A 19551-nucleotide genomic window follows, 5' to 3' on the forward strand; every position below is an offset into this window, starting at 1 on the left:
AAGGAGAAGGGTAAGAAGTCTATCCAAAAGCGAAAGGCCCTAAAGGCGACGTGGGACGATACATCGTCCGAATCGGAAGTCGAAGCTTTCTCCGGACTCGCACTGATGGCTAGTCATCAAGACGACGACTGCGATTCAAGCTCTTCCGAAATGAGCATCGAGAGCATCGATGAAGGGGGAGACACGTCAGAAGGAAGCAGCAGCTCAGGGGGAGAAACGGACAACGAGATCGACAAGGTAAGTCAGGTGCGATCTCTTCCTCCCGATAAGATGTTTAAATTCGTTAAACTTTTAACAAAAGATTGTTGCAAGTTAGAAAGTGAAAATAAAAATTTAAAAGTAATTCTAGCTAAATCTTGTCCCTTAGAAGAATTAGATAAATTAAAACTAGCAAATGAACAATTGAAACTTGAAAATGATGGTTTGAAAATTCAAGTAGATAACTTGAAAAACTATGCATGTTCATCTAAAACTAATTTTAAAAGGTTTAATAATTTAAATTGGTACTTTAAATATCACCCGGGACAAATTAAGAATATTTCAAGAAAATATGTCCCTAAAATTTTTTTGGTTAATCCAGTAGGTTGGAACCTATATTGGGTTCCGAAGTCATGCTTAAATTAATTTTAAAATTAAAGTTCGCGCTTTAAGTGAGAAAATTAAACAAAGAATTTCTTTATGAGGTTTTGTCAAGGAAGTGGTTGTTGCTCCAATAACCAAGATGGCCTAGTGCTTCGCCACGACCTGGAAGCCAAAATATTGAAATAAATATTTAATTAACTTACTAATAAAGCATTAATACAAGAATTAATTAGTGCTTTAAAGGGTTATTCAAAACATTTTATTTCAATTTAGAAATTTACTTAGAATTTTTTTTAGTCATTTGTTTTTTTTAAAAAAAAAATGTGCTTAAAAATTCTCAAAAATCATTCCTTCTTAAGTTAAAAGATTTTCTGAAATTATAAATTTATGCTCAAATTACTTAGAAATTTTTTCTAAGTCAGGAACTTAGAAATTTTTTTAAGTTAGAAATATTTTTCAAAATAATTCTTGCAAAACCTTAAAATTATTTTTATGAATTTATTTTAAATATTTTTTCAAATTTACTAAATCTTTAATCCTTAGATTGTTTTTCTTGGAACCCCATTTTTTTGTGATCAAAGGGGGAGAAGGGAAAGTATAAGTCTAGGGGGAGGTAGATAGATTTAATTTTTTTTTCTATCTTTTTGTACTTAAATTGCAAATTAAGTTAAGTTACTTAATTTTATTTAAAGTCTATTTTACCCTATCTTAACTTGGGTTGATCACACCAAAAAGGGGGAGATTGTTGGAACCCCAAGGTTGTTTTGGTGTGATCAACATGTTAAGTTAGGTCCTGTGTGTTTCTAACCTTGTGTCTAAGTGTGCAGGAGCTTAGGAACACAGGTAGTCGAGCGGAAGACGCAGCTAGCGAGAAGGATGGCAGTCCGAGGGACGAGGTGCTGCGGAAGAGTACACCGGCGGACGAGAAGGAAGCGCGCGGTGGTTCCGAGGGACGAAAGCTGGAGCGGAAGATTGCTCGGAGAGCAAGAGACGCAGCTAGCGAGAAGGTCGACGACCGAGGAACGAAGACTGCGGATGAGTATGCTGGCGGACGAGAAGGAAACACGCGACAATTCCGAGGGACGAGAAGCCGGAGGGAAGCCCGCTCGAGAAGACCGGAAGTTGGGTTCGGGTGAGCCCTTTTCCGGATGGCAGAGATCACCCAAGTGAGCGGATCCGGAGGAGAAGAACCGGACCGAGGCGGGACTGAACCAGAGAAGAGGTCCCGGACGAAAAAGTCAACGGCTGTTGACTTTGGGCTTCGGGGCGCCCGGAACAGTCCGGGGCGCCCGGAGCAGCCCGGGGCGCCCGGACCCAGTATTTTCACCAGATCGAGTCAAAACTCGATCTGAACGTTGGGAGATAAAATTTATCCCCCACAGGGAGCCCGGAACCCTTCCAGGCGCCCCGACCAAGGCTATAAATATAGCCTTGGTCCAGAAGCTTTTCATTAATTTAGAACTCACGCTTTTCTTTCAAACACTTGTGCGCTTTCTGTAGTTAGCTTCTATTGTGCGCTTCAACTTTGTAAGAGGCTTCTCCGCCTGAAGGAGAAATTCTAGTGCGATCATCTTTCTTGGATTAACAACCTCCCCGGTTGTAACCAAGTCAAAACCTGGTGTCTCGTTTTCTGTTCTGATCTTAGTTTATTGCTTTGATTATTTTACAAGTGTCAGTTTAAGAGTTCGAGAAGGGTTGGTTTGTGTTTTGATTTCTGCAGAGCTATTTAACCCCCCCCCCCCTTCTAGCCGGCCCAACGGTCCTACAACTTCTTCATCCGAATCAGAAGCTCAAGAATATGTCGGGATAGCACTGATGGCAAGCTACGAAGGATAAAGTACATCAGAACCCAGCATTAATGAAGGGGGAGCGACCTCAGATGGAAGTAGCGAAGCAGGGGGAGATTCAGGCTTCAAGTCTGATATGGTAAGTGAGGTATGCCTCTTACCCCCTGATGAACTTTACTTTGGTATCAAAGCTATGACTAAATCCATGTATAAATTAGAAAATAAAAATACCAAATTAGAAAATGAAATTTTAGAAACAAAGAGAATTTTGGCAAAATCATGTCTTATAGAGGATTTTGAAAAATTAAAAATTGAAAATGAAAAACTAAAAGAAGAAATAGAAAGATTAAAAAAAACTAATGGTTCAAATATTCCTACTTTTAGAAATTATAGAGGTTTAAATTGGTATTATAAATTTCATCAAAGTCAAATTAGAAATATATCAAAAATCTATATACCTAGGAAATACTTGGTTAATCCTGTAGATAGGAACCTCTACTGGGTTCCAAAAACCTGTTTAACTTAGAATTAAAGTCAGACTTAGCATTTTCAGCAAGGAAATTAAACAACTAATTTCTTTATGAAGCTTTGTCTAAGGAAGAGGTTGTTACTCCAATAACTAAGAAGGCCTAGTGCCTCGCCACGACCTGGAAGCCAAGTATCGAAATGAAAGTTTAATTGACTAACTGAAAAAGCATTAATTTAAATTACTTAATGCTTTAAAAGAGTTATTCAATTTGTGTTAGAAAATATTTTTTAAAAAAAAAAATTGGAAATTTTTTTATCTTAGAAATTTTTATGAAAATTGACTTAGAAATCTTAGAATTTTTTTTTTATGATAATATTGCCTTATAATTTTATTAACAATTATGACTGTTTTTTTTTTTTGAAAAATGTTTTACTTAAATTTTTCTCGAAAGAAAAATTCTGAAGAGTGTCTTTAAACTGACTTAGACATTTTTTTTACACTCAAAGTTTTTTTTAATTTACCTTAGACTTGTTTATAACCCCAATTTTTTATGTGATCAAAAGGGGAGAAGTATGTTAAGTCTAGGGGAGGTAATATAATTTTTTATTTGAAAAATACTTGGACTTATTTGAATATAAATTGTTTTTATTGCATATGTTTACCCTAACTTAACTTGGGTTGCTCACATCAAAAAGGGGGAGATTGTTGGAACCCCAAGGTGTTTTGATGTGATCAAACAAACAAAGTTAGGTCCTGCGTTTGTTTAACCCTTGTGTCTAAGTGTGCAGGAGCTTAGGAACACAGGAAGTCGAGCGGAAGATGCGGCTAGCGAGAAGGACGGCACGGGAGAGAGCCGACGGGCTCGGTGCGTCCGAGGGACGAGGTGTCCGCGGAAGAGTACACCGGTGGACGAGAAGAACGTGCACGGCGTTCGAGGGACGAGAAACCGGGAAGGAAGGCTGCTCGAGGAGAAGGCCGGAACATGGGTTCGGGTGAGCCCTATTCCGGAAGGCCGAGATCACCCAAGCTAACGGAGCCGGAGCGAACAGACCCAGACCGAAACGAGCTAAACCGGAGCAGTGGAACCGGACCACAAAAAGTCAACAAAGTTGACTTGAGAGGTCCGGGCGCCTGAAGCTGGATTTTGACCAGGATCGCGTCAAACGCGATCTGATCGTTGGGGATAGAATTTTATCCCCTCCAGGGCGCCCGGAACTCCTTCCAGGCGCCCGGACCAGTACTATAAATATAGTACTGGTCTGCACATTCAGAATAACTCACTTGTAATCAATTCCTTCTGTGCTTTCAATTCTGTTCTTTTCATTTGTGTTGTCAACGTTGTAAAGAGGATACTCCGCCCAAAGGAGAATCAGATAGTGCGCTTACATTCCTTGGATTAGCAATCCCCTGATTGCAAACCAAGTAAAACTCTGGTGTCTGCTTTTCTTTACTTAGTCTATTTTATTTATTTATTACAAGTGTTCATTATATAGTTAAAATCCGAGAAAGCTTCGAGTTTTATTTTGTAGGGCAATTCACCCCTCCCCTCTTGCCGGCCTCCAAAGGGACCAACAGGACTGTCCTCAAAGAAAGGAGAACAATAAAGGTATATCTTATTCTCTAGTGGTTGAAACATGTTTAGTGGTGATATCTACTGGTACCTGGTGTGTAGATACGGGAGCCACTGATCATATCTGCAATTCATTGCAGGGGTTCCAGGAAACTCGGCGACTACATGAAGGAGAGATTACCGTCTACATAGGCAATGCTACAAAAGTAGCGGTTGTTGCAATGGGAGATGTTTATTTATCTTTTGATATAAATAAAACATTGATTTTGAGAAATTGTCTTTATGCACCATGCTTTAGAAAGAACTTTATTCTAGTTTCTAAACTATTTATGGATGGATATTCTGTTTCTTTTGATGACAAAGTAGTTGTCATGAAAAATAGAGTAGTTATCTGTTCTGGTACGTTGGTTGGCAATTTGTATACTCTAAATCCAATAACTCCTACGATACAACAAATGGAAATTAATAACACATCTTCTAATTCTAATAAGAGAAAGCAACCTTCAGAAATAAACCAAACATATCTTTGGCATCTAAGGCTTGGTCATATTAACTTGAGTAGAATTCAAAGGCTAATAGCCGATGGACCTTCGGGGTTCATTAGTGGTGGAAAATTTTCCAACCTACGAATCTTGCTTAGAAGGGAAAATGACCAAGAGACCTTTTAAGACCAAGGGGTATAGAGCCAAAGATGTGTTGGAATTGATTCATTCTGATTTATGTGGACCTATGACTATCCAAGCAAGAGGTGGTTTCGAATATTTTGTCTCTTTTATAGACGACTATTCGAGATATGGGTACATTTACTTGATGTGCCACAAGTCTGAGTGATTTGATAAGTTCAAAGAATACAAGGCTGATGTGGAGAAACATCATGGTAAAGGTATCAAGACATTATGGTCTGATTGTGGTGGCGAGTACCTCTTAAGAGAGTTTAGGAGTTACTTATCAGAGGTTGGGATTCAATCCCAACTATCTGCACCTGGTACACCCCAATAGAATGGTGTGGCAGAACGAAGGAATAAGACTCTTATGGAAATGGTTAGATCAATGATGAGTTATTCAGAATTACCAAATTCATTTTGGGGATATGCTCTGGAAACGGCAGTGTACATTCTGAACTTCATACCTTCTAAGTCAGTAACCTCTACTCCCACAGAATTATGGAATGGGCGTAAGCCTAGTCTGAAACATATTCGGATTTGGGGTAGTTTAGCACATGTGCTGAAGGAAGACGTTGATAAGTTGGAATCACGTACAAAAGTTTGCTTGTTTGTGGGTTATTCTAAAGGAACGAAAGGTGGTTTATTTTATAGTCCTAAAGATCATAAGGTCATTGTTAGCACCAATGCCTGATATTTAGAAGATGACTATGTAATGAACCACAAGCCCATGAGTAAAATTGTTCTCGAGGAAATAAGATGAGACACGTCTACTTTAGTACCAACAGTACAAGATGAAATACCACAAGAAACTACAACACGTGTCACAAATGATGCATAATTACAAGTAGTGCCTCGTTGTAGTGGGAGGGTTGTTAGGCAACCTGATAGATTCATATTTTTAGGAGAATCTTCGAACTTGATCCCTGGTGAACATAAGCCTGATCCCTAGACATATGATGAAGCACTCCAAGATAAAGATGCAGCATCTTGGCAAAGTGCAATGAACTCTGAAATAGAATCTAGGTACTCTAATCAGGTCTGGGAGCTTGTAGAACCACCAAATGATGTAAAAGTCATTGGATGTAAATGGGTCTACAAAAGAAAAATAGGGACAGACGGGAAGGTGGAAACCTTCAAAGCAAGGCTTATTGCAAAAGGGTATACTCAGAAAGAGGGAATCGATTATGAGGAAACATTTTCGCCGGTAGTCATGTTTAAGTCTATCCGGATTCTTTTATCTATTGCCGCTCATATGGATTATGAGATTTGGCAAATGGATGTCAAGACGGCTTTCCTTAATGGAAGTCTTGAAGAAAATATCCATATGAAGCAATCAGAGGGATTCATTGCGAAGGGCAAAGAGCATCGTGTATGTAAGCTCAATCGGCCTATCTATAGACTGAAGCAAGCTTCGAGATCTTGGAACATCCGGTTTAATGAAGTGATCCAGTCTTATGGACTTATTTAGTGTCCGGATGAGTCTTGTGTATACAAGAAGAGTGACGAAAACGTGGTGGTATTTCTTGTATTATACGTAGATGACATTTTACTCATTGGCAACAATGTCAAAGTGTTGTCAGACGTAAGGGTATGGTTGTCCAAACAGTTTGATATGAAGGATTTTGGAGAATGTGGACATATTCTTGGGATCAGAGTAATAAGAGATCGTAAGAAAAGAATGTTGTACTTATCCCAAGCTTCATACATCGATACTATTGTAGCTCATTTTAGCATGCAAAACTCCAAGAAAGGTTTTCTACCTTTTCGTCATGGAGTACCTTTATCTAAAGAGATGTCTCCTAAAACATCAAAGGAAATAGAGGACATGAAGGCAGTTCCTTATGTTTCGGCTGTAGGAAGCGTAATGTATGTGATGCTATGTACGAGACCGGATATCTATTTTGTCGTGGGCATGATTAGCAGATATCAAAGTAACCCAGGACAAGGACATTGGACTGTCGTAAAGAATATATTAGAGTACCTGAAAAAGACTAGAGATTATATGCTAGTTTACCAGGCAGATGATTTGCTCCCTGTGGGTTACACGGATTCGAACTTCCAATCAGATAGGGATAATAGTAAGTCGACCTCAGGGTGTGTATTTACTTTGGGAGGTGGAGCCATAGCATAGAGGAGTGTTAAGCAGAAATGCGTTTCGGACTCCACCATGGAAGCTGAGTATGTGGCAGCCTCTAAGGCAGCCAAAGAAGTTGTATGGCTCAGAAACTTCTTAATGGAATTAGATGTGATTCCTGGTTTGCCCAAAATTATCACAATTTATTGTGATAATAGTGGTGCAGTAGCAAACTCGAAAGAACCACGAGCCCATAAGGCAAGTAAACACATTGAGCGCAAGTACCACCTGATACAAGACATCGTAAAGCGAGGAGAAGTTGTTGTCGCCAAGATTGCATCAGAAGATAACCTGACAAATCCTTTCACTAAGGCCCTTCCGATGAGAGCTTTTGATGGCCATGTTGAGGGGATAGGGACCATATGTATGACAGCATATATGACAGCTTAGTCTTTTAGTATAAGTGAGAGATTGTTAGAATGTATACTAAAAACCTAGCTTTTGTATAAACATTTATTTTGAAATGAGAATCACATTGGTCAAATGTCTGCATTTAGTTAAATGTAGTTGTCCATTTAATTTATATTATAGATAACATGGTGTGTGGTATCACACAAAAGATCATGTTATCAGTTCCTTATAAATTATAAATAGAAGCTCACAACCAAGATGAATTGGGACAAACCACTGTAATAGTTGTAGTGTAATTTGGTACTAATTTATCTTGACTATAAAATTACACTAGTACACTATGTGTGTATAGAGCAGGATCATTTGAGGTTGTTCCTTTTATACTGACTGCATAAAAGAACAGAACCTCTGTTATTATGGATGTGCGTACTCTTAATCCCGATATAATAACAAGCACATGTACTTAGTATTTATTTCTTTAATTTATCAAAGGGTGAGATTTATTCGTTAAATCAATAGGCCCGATAAGTTGAAAAATAGTATTATTTATATGGTGTTGTTGTTGATTATAGAAGGAAACTGTGTTCTATTTATTAGGATGATGATGTCCCCTTGAGGATCTCATAAGGATTGTCATGTAAACCCTGCAGGTGGGCTTAGTTCTGACATGACAATGAAGTTGAGTGGTACTACTCTTGGAGCTAGATGTTAATTAAGTAAGTTGTCAGTAACTCATTTAATTAATAAGCATTCGATATCTTAAACACAGGGAGATCAACGCACTCATGATAAGAAGGAGCTCATAATATAATATGGGATTGGTGCGGTAGTTCAATAATAACTCTTTAGTGGTATGAGTTATTATTGATGAACTTGAGTTGGGTGTTCGGGTCGAACACGGGAAGCTCAAGCTCATCAGGAGGTCAAAACCAATTCCTCCTCCAGGTCCCTATTGTACCCTCTATGTATAAAGCCTCGCATCCACCCAAGTCATCCTTATGGTCGGCCACATCCTTGCTTGGTGCCCAAGCAAGGGGCTGGCCACCCCTTGCTTGGTGCCCAGGCAAGGGGCTGGCCAAGATGGGTTTAAAAGTGGATTTTTAATTTTTTTAAATCTTTCTTTTTGTAGCCATCTATAATGTTTTAAAAAAGATATTTTAAATTTTAAAAACTTTCCTTTTTTGAAGTCATCCACATGGTTTTAAAAGAAAGTTTTAAATTTAAAAAATCTTTCCTTTTATAGTCATCTACAATGATTTAAAAGAGAGATTTTATTTTTGTTAAAACTTTCCTTTTTTGTAACCATGATTTAAAAGAGAAGTTTTAATTTTAAAAATCTTTCCTTTTTGTAGTCATCTACAATGTTTAAAAGAGGGATTTTTAATTTTAAAACTTTCCTTTTGTAGTCATCCACAATAGGAAATTTAAAAGAGATATTTTAATTGTTGTTAAAATCTTTCCTTTTTAGCCATTACCAAGTATTATAAAAGAAGATAGATGGTGTCTTAGAAATAATAATCATCTACACAATTTTTATTTCTCTTATATTCTCCTTGTGGTCGGCCCCCTCATATTCTTATTCTCCCCTTGCTTTCTCACCTAAGGCCAGTGGCATCAAGAGGTTTCAACCATCTTGTGACTGACAGGTTGCAAGGAAGAAAGAAGAACAAGAGGTGGTGTTCCTAGCTTTGATCCCTTAGTGGCCGAAAGTCTTGGAAGAAAGAAGGATTTGGGTGGTTTTTGTGTCTTGGTAGATCGTCGCCCACACGACGTCTAACAGGAGGAGAGGAATACAGCAAAAGATCAAGAGGTCTTTAAGCTACAAAGAAAGGTATAACTAGTTAATTGTTTTCATTGTGTACTAGTTTATTTTTCCTTTGTATGGATCCTGAAGTACCAACACAAGAGACTAGCGATCTTGTGCTTTGATTGAGGTCTCTGTAGTTTAACCTAGGGTTTACTGTAAGGAGTTTAAATATTCAATTTCTTTGAAAGGCTTTGACTAGGAAGTGGTGGATGATCCCATACCCAAGAAGGTCGAGTGCCTCGCCAACGACCTGGAAGTCAATCCTTGAAATAGATATTTAATTAATTTCTGTAATATGGTTTAACTTCTGATGAACACATGGGTTGAACTTGGATTAATAATGTTAAGTTTCGTTTACAATCTAAGTTTAACTTTTGAAAAGCACATGGGTTGCTAGAAAAAGTTCTATGCTTGTACAAATTTTTATACAGGAAAAATAGAACGGAATTTCGAGTAGCGCCAACACATACCACCATCCCAAAACATAACTTAATTGATTCTGGCGTGCTCACCGGGCGTAAGTCCCCGAATCATACCACCATCCCAGAATATAACTTGATTGATTCGGGTATGCTCACTGCGTAAGTCCTTGGATCATACCACCATCCCAGAATAATATTTGTTTGATTCTAGCACGCTCACCGGGCGTAAGTCCCCAGATCATACCACTATCCCAGAACATAATTTGGTAAGCTACTCAGGCTTAGGTCCCTGGTTCATAACTTAACTCATACATAACATAAACTTACAACCAACATAAACTTGATTACTTCATAAGTATGGAGATAAACATAAACATGTAGATAAACAAGATTATGTACCTAAATATGGGATCACTCCATAAGCATGAGCATAAACATAAACATGATCACTACATAGGCATGAACATAGACATGTACCTAAACCTAAACATAATCCTTACATAGGCATGCACACCAACATATACGTAAATGTGAGCACTACCTAAGCATGAAATGCAAATATTAATAGGTGCATCATCGTAAGTGGATTAATTTCACGAGCATTTAAGGTTATCATAATGAGAAGCAAGAAGCAATATGAACTAACCTAATTTAGAGGTTCGAAACCTAGATGTAGCATATATAGTCATCATGGTACATAGAACATAACTCAAGACTGAAAACTCATTTAAAGTTCCTAAACATACATGAACTTGAGGAATAAAATAAAATACAATAATTGAATCCCTAAAACAGAATTTAAACAAGGCCTTAAAGAATCCGAAACTTGGAAGTTCTACTTTATAAGTTGAACATGTAAAGTTCTCTAACTTTTAAGGGTAAACAAGCACTAAAACATGAAACTTGTAGTGCAACATCATGATAATTAAACCTCTAGAATAGAATTTAAACAACTCCTATGAATCTGAAATTTTCTGGTTTTATGAGCATAGAAAAGTTTCCCAACTTCTAATGGAAGGCAACTAGAAGCATGTCCCAAATTGTAGTGCAACATCCCCCAGCATATAATTCTTTAAAAACATAAACATGTAGATAAACAAGATTATGTACCTAAATATGGGATCACTCCATAAGCATGAGCATAAACATAAACATGATCATTACATAGGCATGAACATAAACTTGTACCTAAACCTAAACATAATCCTTACATAGGCATGCACACCAACATATACGTAAACGTGAGCACTACCTAAGCATGAAATGCAAATATTAATAGGTGCATCATCGTAAGTGGATTAATTTCACGAGAATTTAAGGTTATCATAATGAGAAGCAAGAAGCAATATGAACTAACCTAATTAGAGGTCCAAAACCTAGATGTAGCATATATAGTCATCATGGTACGTAGAACATAACTCAAGACTGAAAACTCATTTAAAGTTCCTAAACATACATGAACTTGAGGAATAAAATAAAATATAATAATTAAATCCCTAAAACAGAATTTAAACAAGGCCTTAAAGAATCCGAAACTTGGAAGTTCTACTTTATAAGTTGAACATGTAAAGTTCTCTAACTTTTAAGGGTAAACAAGTACTAAAACATGAAACTTGTAGTGCAATATCATGATAATTAAACCTCTAGAACAGAATTTAAACAACTCCTATGAATCTGAAATTTTCTGGTTTTATGAGCATAGAAAAGTTTCCCAACTTCTAATGGAAGGCAACTAGAAGCATGTCCCAAATTGTAGTGCAACATCCCCCAACATATAATTCTTTAAAAACTGAATTTAAACTACTCCTATAAAATCTGAAATTTACAAGTTTTATAATTTAATTTGAGCATTAAATGGTCTTCTATCTTCTAAAGGGAAAACAACTAGAAATATGGAGCTAGAATATAGTGCAATATTCCAATATTTAACTTCTAAAAACATAACTTATACTAAACTCTAAAGAATCCGAACTTACTAGTCCTACTAATCAATGCGAGCATGAAAAGTTCTCTAACCTCTAAGGGTAAACCAATAGTAAACAAGAAGTAATTTATAGTAAAACATCATGAGGACTAAATTTCAAAAACAAAATTTAAACCAAGATGTATGTACTAAACAAAAGGTTTTATAACACACCCTATAACATCCGAAATCCGTCCTCTTCACAATCAATTTAGAGCATAAGAAAGGAACCTAAACATGATGTTATTAGCAAGAAAACAAGTCAATCATTACAAGCTACAAAATCCGAAACTTCACAATTTATAGAGCCTAGCTATAGCAACAACTAAGGTAGGGAACATGCACATTTTGTAAAGGGCAACATAATGAACAATCCTTAGCAAATTAATGAGGGAACTTCCCCTCATGAATCTAAAATACTCATTATTACCAACCTTTAAACCTTAAGAAGGGAGTTTAAACTAAAGCATCACACATCAATTTATGGTACCTGAAATTTACAAGACTATAGAAACTAACTAGAGCATTGCAAGTTAAGGAACATGTCTCAAGTACTTAGCTACCAACTTCTTGTCTTCCCTTGAAGCTCTAGCACTGGTGGAGAAACAAAGGGAGAGGGAAATCTTCTTAGGGCCGGTGGCAACAACCCAAAAGGAGGCTTTTGAAGATAAGGTTTAAATACAAGAGGGGACTTAAGACTTGGTCTCAATTTCTAATTCCTATAAATTTTATATAAAACCTCATTCTACGTTTTTATCTCTATTCTTTATGCATATCCATAATTATATAAATTTCATATATACATATATAATTTGTATGTGATAATATTGTAGTTCTTAGTTATTATCTACAACATATACATTTTATAAGTTATGTATATACGCGTAAGGCATGTAAGTTGATATATAAATTCTTATATTTTTATTTAAATACTAGATAGATTTTATAAATGCTAAGTTCTATATATTATTTTTTTATAAAACTTAATACTAAGTCTAAATAGAAACTTATATCCATAGTTATATAATTCCATATATATCCGCATATATAAAATTGGTAAGTTATTGATTTTATAATTGCTAAGTCATTTATATTATTTTTATAAAACTTAATACTAAGTCTAAATAGAAACCTATATCGATGGTTATATAATTCCATATATATCCACATATATCATCCGTATTTAGATCTTTTATTTAATTTTATGTACCCCCTATATATTTTATTTCTATATTGTTTAGATGAATAATCTATAATAAAATTTATAAGTCCTTATCAATTTTACACGTATTTGTATTCTACTATCTTCTTAATGTAATTGATAAATTTGTAATTAAATATGACTTATAATTTATTTCAATAAATATCCTTAATGAAATAAGTGATTTCGGACACTACATTAGAGCTTGGAATTCAATAATTGATGAACACTTTATAAAGAAAGGCTTCACAAAGTATCCCTATGAGCATTCTTTACACTTAAAGAAGAATTCACATGGAAATATTCTGCTAGTATGTCTTTATGTGGATAATTTAATTTTTATAGATAATAATATCTCCATGATTAGAAAATTCAAGCAATCAATGAAGGAGTTTGAGATGACAGATCTAGGATTGATGAGATATTTCCTCAGCATTGAAGTACAACAAAGAGAAGAGGGAATCTTTGTATCACAAGAAAAATATGTCAAAGAAATTTTCAATGAAAGATTGTTGTGCTATGGATATGCCTGTTGAATATGGCATTAGAATGACTAAAGACGGAGAAGACAAACTTGTGAATCCAACTTATTACAAGAGTCTTGTGGGTTGCCTCAGGTATTTGACATGTACAAGACCTGATATATTATTTGAAGTTGGTTTGGTAAGCAGGTATATGGAAACTCCAAAAACTTCTCACTTATATGCAGCTAAGAGAATTCTTAAATATATCAAAGGGGTAATTGATTATGGGCTTCTTTATTCATCAACAAAAGATATGGAGTTTTTTAGTTTTAGTGATAGCAATTGGCTAGAAGTTATGATGATCACAAGAATACTACTAGATACGTATTTTATCTTGGTAATATTACATTCATTTAGTCTTCAAAGAAACAATCAATTGTTGCTCTATCAACTTGTGAAGTTAAATATATTACTGCAGCATCTTGTGTTTGTCATGCTATTTGGCTAAAGAGATTACTCTAAGACAGATTGCAATAAGAAGCTACAACCAAGATCTATATGGATAACAAATTAGCAATTGCTTTAGCCAAAAACCCAATTCATTATAAAAGATCCAAGCATATCGATACTCACTTTCATTTCATAAGGGAGTATGTTAAGTTAAAAGAAATAGAATTGCTCAATATGAAGTCAAGTGATTAAATAGTTGATATATTTACAAAGCCTCTAAGAGCAGAAGGTTTCTAATACCTAAGGAATTTGCTGGGAGTTCAAGGAAGAACAAGTTTAGGGGGGGCAGATGTTGACATGTAAACTTATACCAAAGATAAATTGACTTCTTCAACTATACAAGAACAATACCAAGAACAACTTGACTTCATCAACCATGCAAGAAAGTTGTTAAAATCAATTTGACTTTTGATCAACTAAGCAAAGTTCAATTATCTTACTAAGTTCAATGAAACTCTTTATGACAAGAGTCTGTAAGTATAGAAAAGAATAAAATCTAATTGTCTTGTGTTTAATGATGTAATGTAATTGTAGAAGAATGTAGAAACATGGATCTAAGTGTATAAATAGGGACTTTACATGATGATGAAAGTATGTAGTAAGCATTTCTCTTCATAGAATCTTTCTCGCATTCTCATATTTGTTACAAAGTCTCTCCTATATTCTTTTTTCCTCATTCTAGTTCCACCAAAATTCCAATAAATTTGGTATCAGAGTCATATACACTAATGGCTTCGACGAGTTCCCTCTAAGTGCCAAAGTTAACCAAAGATAACTACAGAATGTGGAATATATAAATGGAGGCTCTATTAGGTTCCCTTGATGTATGGGACCTTGTGGAGATGGATATACTATAGCTGAAACAAGCGATGGGAATGAGCAAGCTCGTAAGGTGATGAAGAAAAGAGAGAAGAAGGCTTTATTCACTATCTATCAAGGAATAAATGAAGCCGCTTTTGAGTTGATTGCTCTAGCAACAATATCACAAAAGGCTTGGGAGATATTGAAGACAACATATGATGGAGTAGATAAAGTAAAGAAAATTCGCCTACAAGCCCTACGAGCTCAATTTGAAGCACTACAACAAAAGGCATTAGAAATAATTTCTAATTATTTCTCCTAAGTTATCTCTTTTGTTCATCAAATAAGAAGAAATGACAAGAAGCTAAAAGATGTTCGAGCCGTTGAAAAGATCTTAAGGTCTGTAGACTCAAAGTTTGATTTCATAGTTGTGGCAATCGAAGAATCAAAAGATTTAGAAGTGATGTGGAAGAGCTTGTGGGATCCCTTCAAGGATATGAAGAAAGAATATTGGAGAAAAGTGAAGGAAGAACTTTGGAGCAAGCACTCCAAGCCAAACTATCATTCAAGCAAAATGAATCATCTAGAGGAGGTCCTCAATGAGGAAGGGCTTATACATGGAGAGGAAGAGGTGGTCATACTTCTAACTCAAATTGGCACACTCAAAATCAAAATGATGGAAATGAAGGACATGGACATAGAAGAGGCCGTGGTGGAAGTGAGGTCAAGGTCGTGGACGAGGTAGAAACACTGGATGGAGGTATGATAAAACTAAATCTCAATGTTGTAATTGCAAGAAGTATGGTCATCACTATAATGAATGTTGATATACACTAACAATGAAGAAGAACAAGTGAACCTTGTCAATAAGGAGGTGGGCAATGAAGGACCAGTATTGTTGATGGCATGCAATGGGTCAGAATCTGTCCAACCTATTACATGGTTCTTAGACACAGGAGCATCAAACCACATGTGTAGGAGATAGGAGTTGTTCACAAAGTTTAATGAGAGACCAATAGGTAATATCACCTTTAGAGATCTATTACAAAGGTCAATTAAAAGAAAAGGTGACATTTTATTTGAATTGTAAAATGGAAAGTAGGTATGCATTTAAAGTTTATTATGTTCCTAATATAAAAATAATCTTTTGAGCATTGGTCAATTATTGGAGAAAGGATATAATATACAAATGAAAGACTTGATTCTTAGTATTCGTGATAAAAGTAATAATCTTATTACTCATGTCACAATGACCAAGAACAGAATGTTTCAACTGAAGTTAAGCATCAATGAAGAGAATTGCTTCAAGGCAAGCATTATGGATAGTTCCACTCTTTGGCATCTTCGATATGAGCATCTAAGCTTTGAAGCATTCAAGCTACTTTCAAAAAATAACATTGTATTTAGATTACTAAAGATTGAAACTTCCAACCATCTATGTGAAATATGTGTTGTAGGAAAGCAGCAGAGGAAGTCATTCAAAAAGTACAATCAAAAGCAAGCATATTCACAACTTGAGCTTGTGCACTCCGATGTTTGTGGACCTATCAAACCTATCTCTTCTAGAGGAAATAGGTATTTCTTGGCTTTCACTAATGACTATAGTGGAAAAACTTGGGTATATATGCTATAAGAAGAAAGAAATTTTCATCAAATTTAAGCAATTTAAAATTTTAGTTGAAAAACAAAGTGGATATTAGATAAAATGTCTGTGAACTAATCAAGGAGGTGAGTACACCTCGTTAGAGTTTGAACATTTTTACAAAGAAAATGGTATTCTTCATCAACTCACAATGCATGAAACACCACAATAAAATGGTGTTTCGGAAAGAAAAAATCAAACTATTCTAAATATGGTTCGATATATGTTGAAAGAGAAAAATATCCCAAAAGAATTTTAGGAAGATAATGCTGCTTGTGCTATATATTTATTGAACAAGTTTTCCACTAAAAGAATTATAGACATCACTCCGGATGAAGCTTGGAGTTTACGTAAACCAAAGGTGAATCATCTTTGTATTTTGGGAGCGTAGCATATGCAAAAGTACAACAAAAGAAGCGGACAAAACTTGAAGATAAAAGTAGAAGTGTATTCTCTTGGGCTATTGCAAGAATGCTAGTGGGTATAAATTATGCAATCTCATAACTCAAAAGCTCATGTTATCAAGAGATGTGGAATTTGATAAAGAACAAGCATGGAATTGGAACAACAACAATAATGACGACATGAAACAAATCTCATTTGAAGAAGATTATAAACACAAGAAAGACAAGCAAGGAGAGAGTGAAAAAGTATCATGACCCCCAACAAGTTGATACTCAGTTAGAAAGTGATGATTCAAACAGTCCAATTGTAAAAAAAATGAAGAGCATCTAAGATATATATGACTCCAGCCAAATGATTGATGTTGACTTTGCTCTTAATAATTTTTGCCTATTTACAGGATATGATCCTATAACTTATAAAGAAGCCTCCAAGGATACAAAGTGGAGAAAAACAATGGAAGAGGAGATTCATGCTATAAAGAAAAATAATACATGGGAGCTCACTTCACTCCCGTAATGACACAAAGCTATTGGAGTCAAATGGGTGTTCAAAACAAAGACAAATGCAAAAGGAGAAGTTGAAAGGCATAAAGCAAGGTTGGTTGCTAAAGGATACAAGCAAAAGTACGAGATTGACTATGAAGAAGTCTTCACACCAGTAGCCCGGCTTGAAACAATAAGGCTACTTATCTCTCTTACAACTCAAAGAAGATGAAAGATATATTAGATGGACGTAAAATCTGCTTTCTTAAATAAAAATCTTGAAGAAGAGGTCTATATTGAACAACCACCTAGTTTTATCATCAAAGGGCAAGAAAAAAAAGTATACAAATTTTTTTTAAAAAAACTCTTTATGGACTCAAGCAAGCCCCTAAAGCCTAGAATTCAAGAATTGATGAGCGCTTTATAAAGGAAGGCTTCACAAGGTGTCCCTATGAGCATTCTTTATAGTTGAAGAAGAATTCATATGGAGATATTATGCTAGTATGTCTTTATATGAATGATTTAATTTTTATAGGTAATAATATCTCTATGATTAGAGAATTCAAGCAATCAATGGAGAAAGAGTTTGAGATGACAAATCTAGGATTGATGAGATACCTCTTTGGCATACAAGTACAACAAAGAGAAGAGGGAATCTTTGTATCACAAGAAAAATATGCCAAAAAGATTCTAAAGAAATTCTCAATAGAAGATTGCTATGCTATGGATATGCCTGTTGAATATGGCATTAGAATGACTAAAGACAGAGAAGGTAAACTTGTGAATCCAACTTATTACAAGAGTCTTGTGGGTTGCCTCAGGTATCTGACATATACAAGACTTGATATATTATTTGGAGTTGGTTTGGTAAGCAGGTATATGGAAACTCCAAAAACTTCTCACTTATATACAGCTAAGAGAATTCTTAGATCTATCAAAGGAATAATTGATTATGAGCTTCTTTATTCATTAACAAAAGATATGGAGTTTTTTTTGTTTCAGTGATAGTGATTGGGCTGGAAGTTATGATGATCGCAACAGTACTATTGGATATGTATTTTATCTTGATAATACTGCATTCACTTGGTCTTTAAAAAAAGGTAGATCCACTACATTAGCGGCCCCACGAATATAGAGGGAGATAAATGCAAGTACATAGGCCATAAGCATATGGTGGGGTAAACCCCAGGTCATCAGTTTCTGAGAATCGACCCCTGGTCATTACGCCAGAAATGTCATGCACCCACCGTCTACGCTATGTCCTGGGGGATTTACTTGGTTTTCAAAGAAATAATCCATTGTTGCTCTATCAATTTGTAAAGTTGAATATATTACTACGGTGTCTTGTTTGTCATGCTATTTGGCTAAAGCGATTACTCCAAGACCTTAGATTGCAACAAAAAGCTACAACCAAAATCTATATGGATAACAAATTAGCAATCTCTTTAGCCAAAAACCCAATTCATCATTAAAGATCCAAGCATATCGATATGTATCGCTTTCATTTTATAAGAGAGTATTTTAATTCAAAAGAAATAGAATTGCTTCATATGAAGTCATGTGACCAAGTAGCTGATATATTTACAAAGCCTCTAAAAAGTAGAAATTTTCCAATACTTAAGGAATTTGCTGGGAGTTCAAGGAAGAACAAGTTTAAGGGGGCAGATATTGGCATGTAAACTTATTCCAAAGATAAATTAACTTCTTCAACTATGCAAGAACAATGCCAAGAATAACTTGACTTCATCAACCATGCAAGGAAGTTGTCAAAACCAATTTGGCTCTTCATCAACTAAGCAAAGTTCAATTATCCTACTAAGTTTAATGAAACTCTTTATGACAAGAGTCGTTAGTATAGAAGAGAATAAAATCTAACTGTCTTGTATTTAATGATGTGATGTAATTGTAGAAGCATGAATCTAAGTGTATAAATAGGGACTTTGTATGATGATGAAAATATATAATAAACATTTATCTTCATAGAATCTTTCTCCCATTCTCATACTTGTTACAAAGTCTCTCCTATATTTTTATTTTCTCATTGTAGTTCAACCAAAATTCCGACAGCTCTGTCAGGTGTCTCATGGGATTTAAAATTAATAGGTGATGGCAGATATTGGCATGTAAACTTATTTCAAAGTCAATCCACTGAGGTGCTAGGTATGAAAGTTGAGCTCCAAAATGACACCTGAAAATCCATTTGCAGTTGCCTCCTCTACCTGTTATCCAAACGAAGGAAAAGTTAGCAGGCCTTATCGTCTAGTTCCTAGAATAGAAGATCTTAGCTCTTTGCTGC

The sequence above is a fragment of the Zingiber officinale genome, chromosome 7B (assembly GCF_018446385.1).
Source record: "Zingiber officinale cultivar Zhangliang chromosome 7B, Zo_v1.1, whole genome shotgun sequence".
Lineage (NCBI taxonomy): Eukaryota > Viridiplantae > Streptophyta > Magnoliopsida > Zingiberales > Zingiberaceae > Zingiber > Zingiber officinale.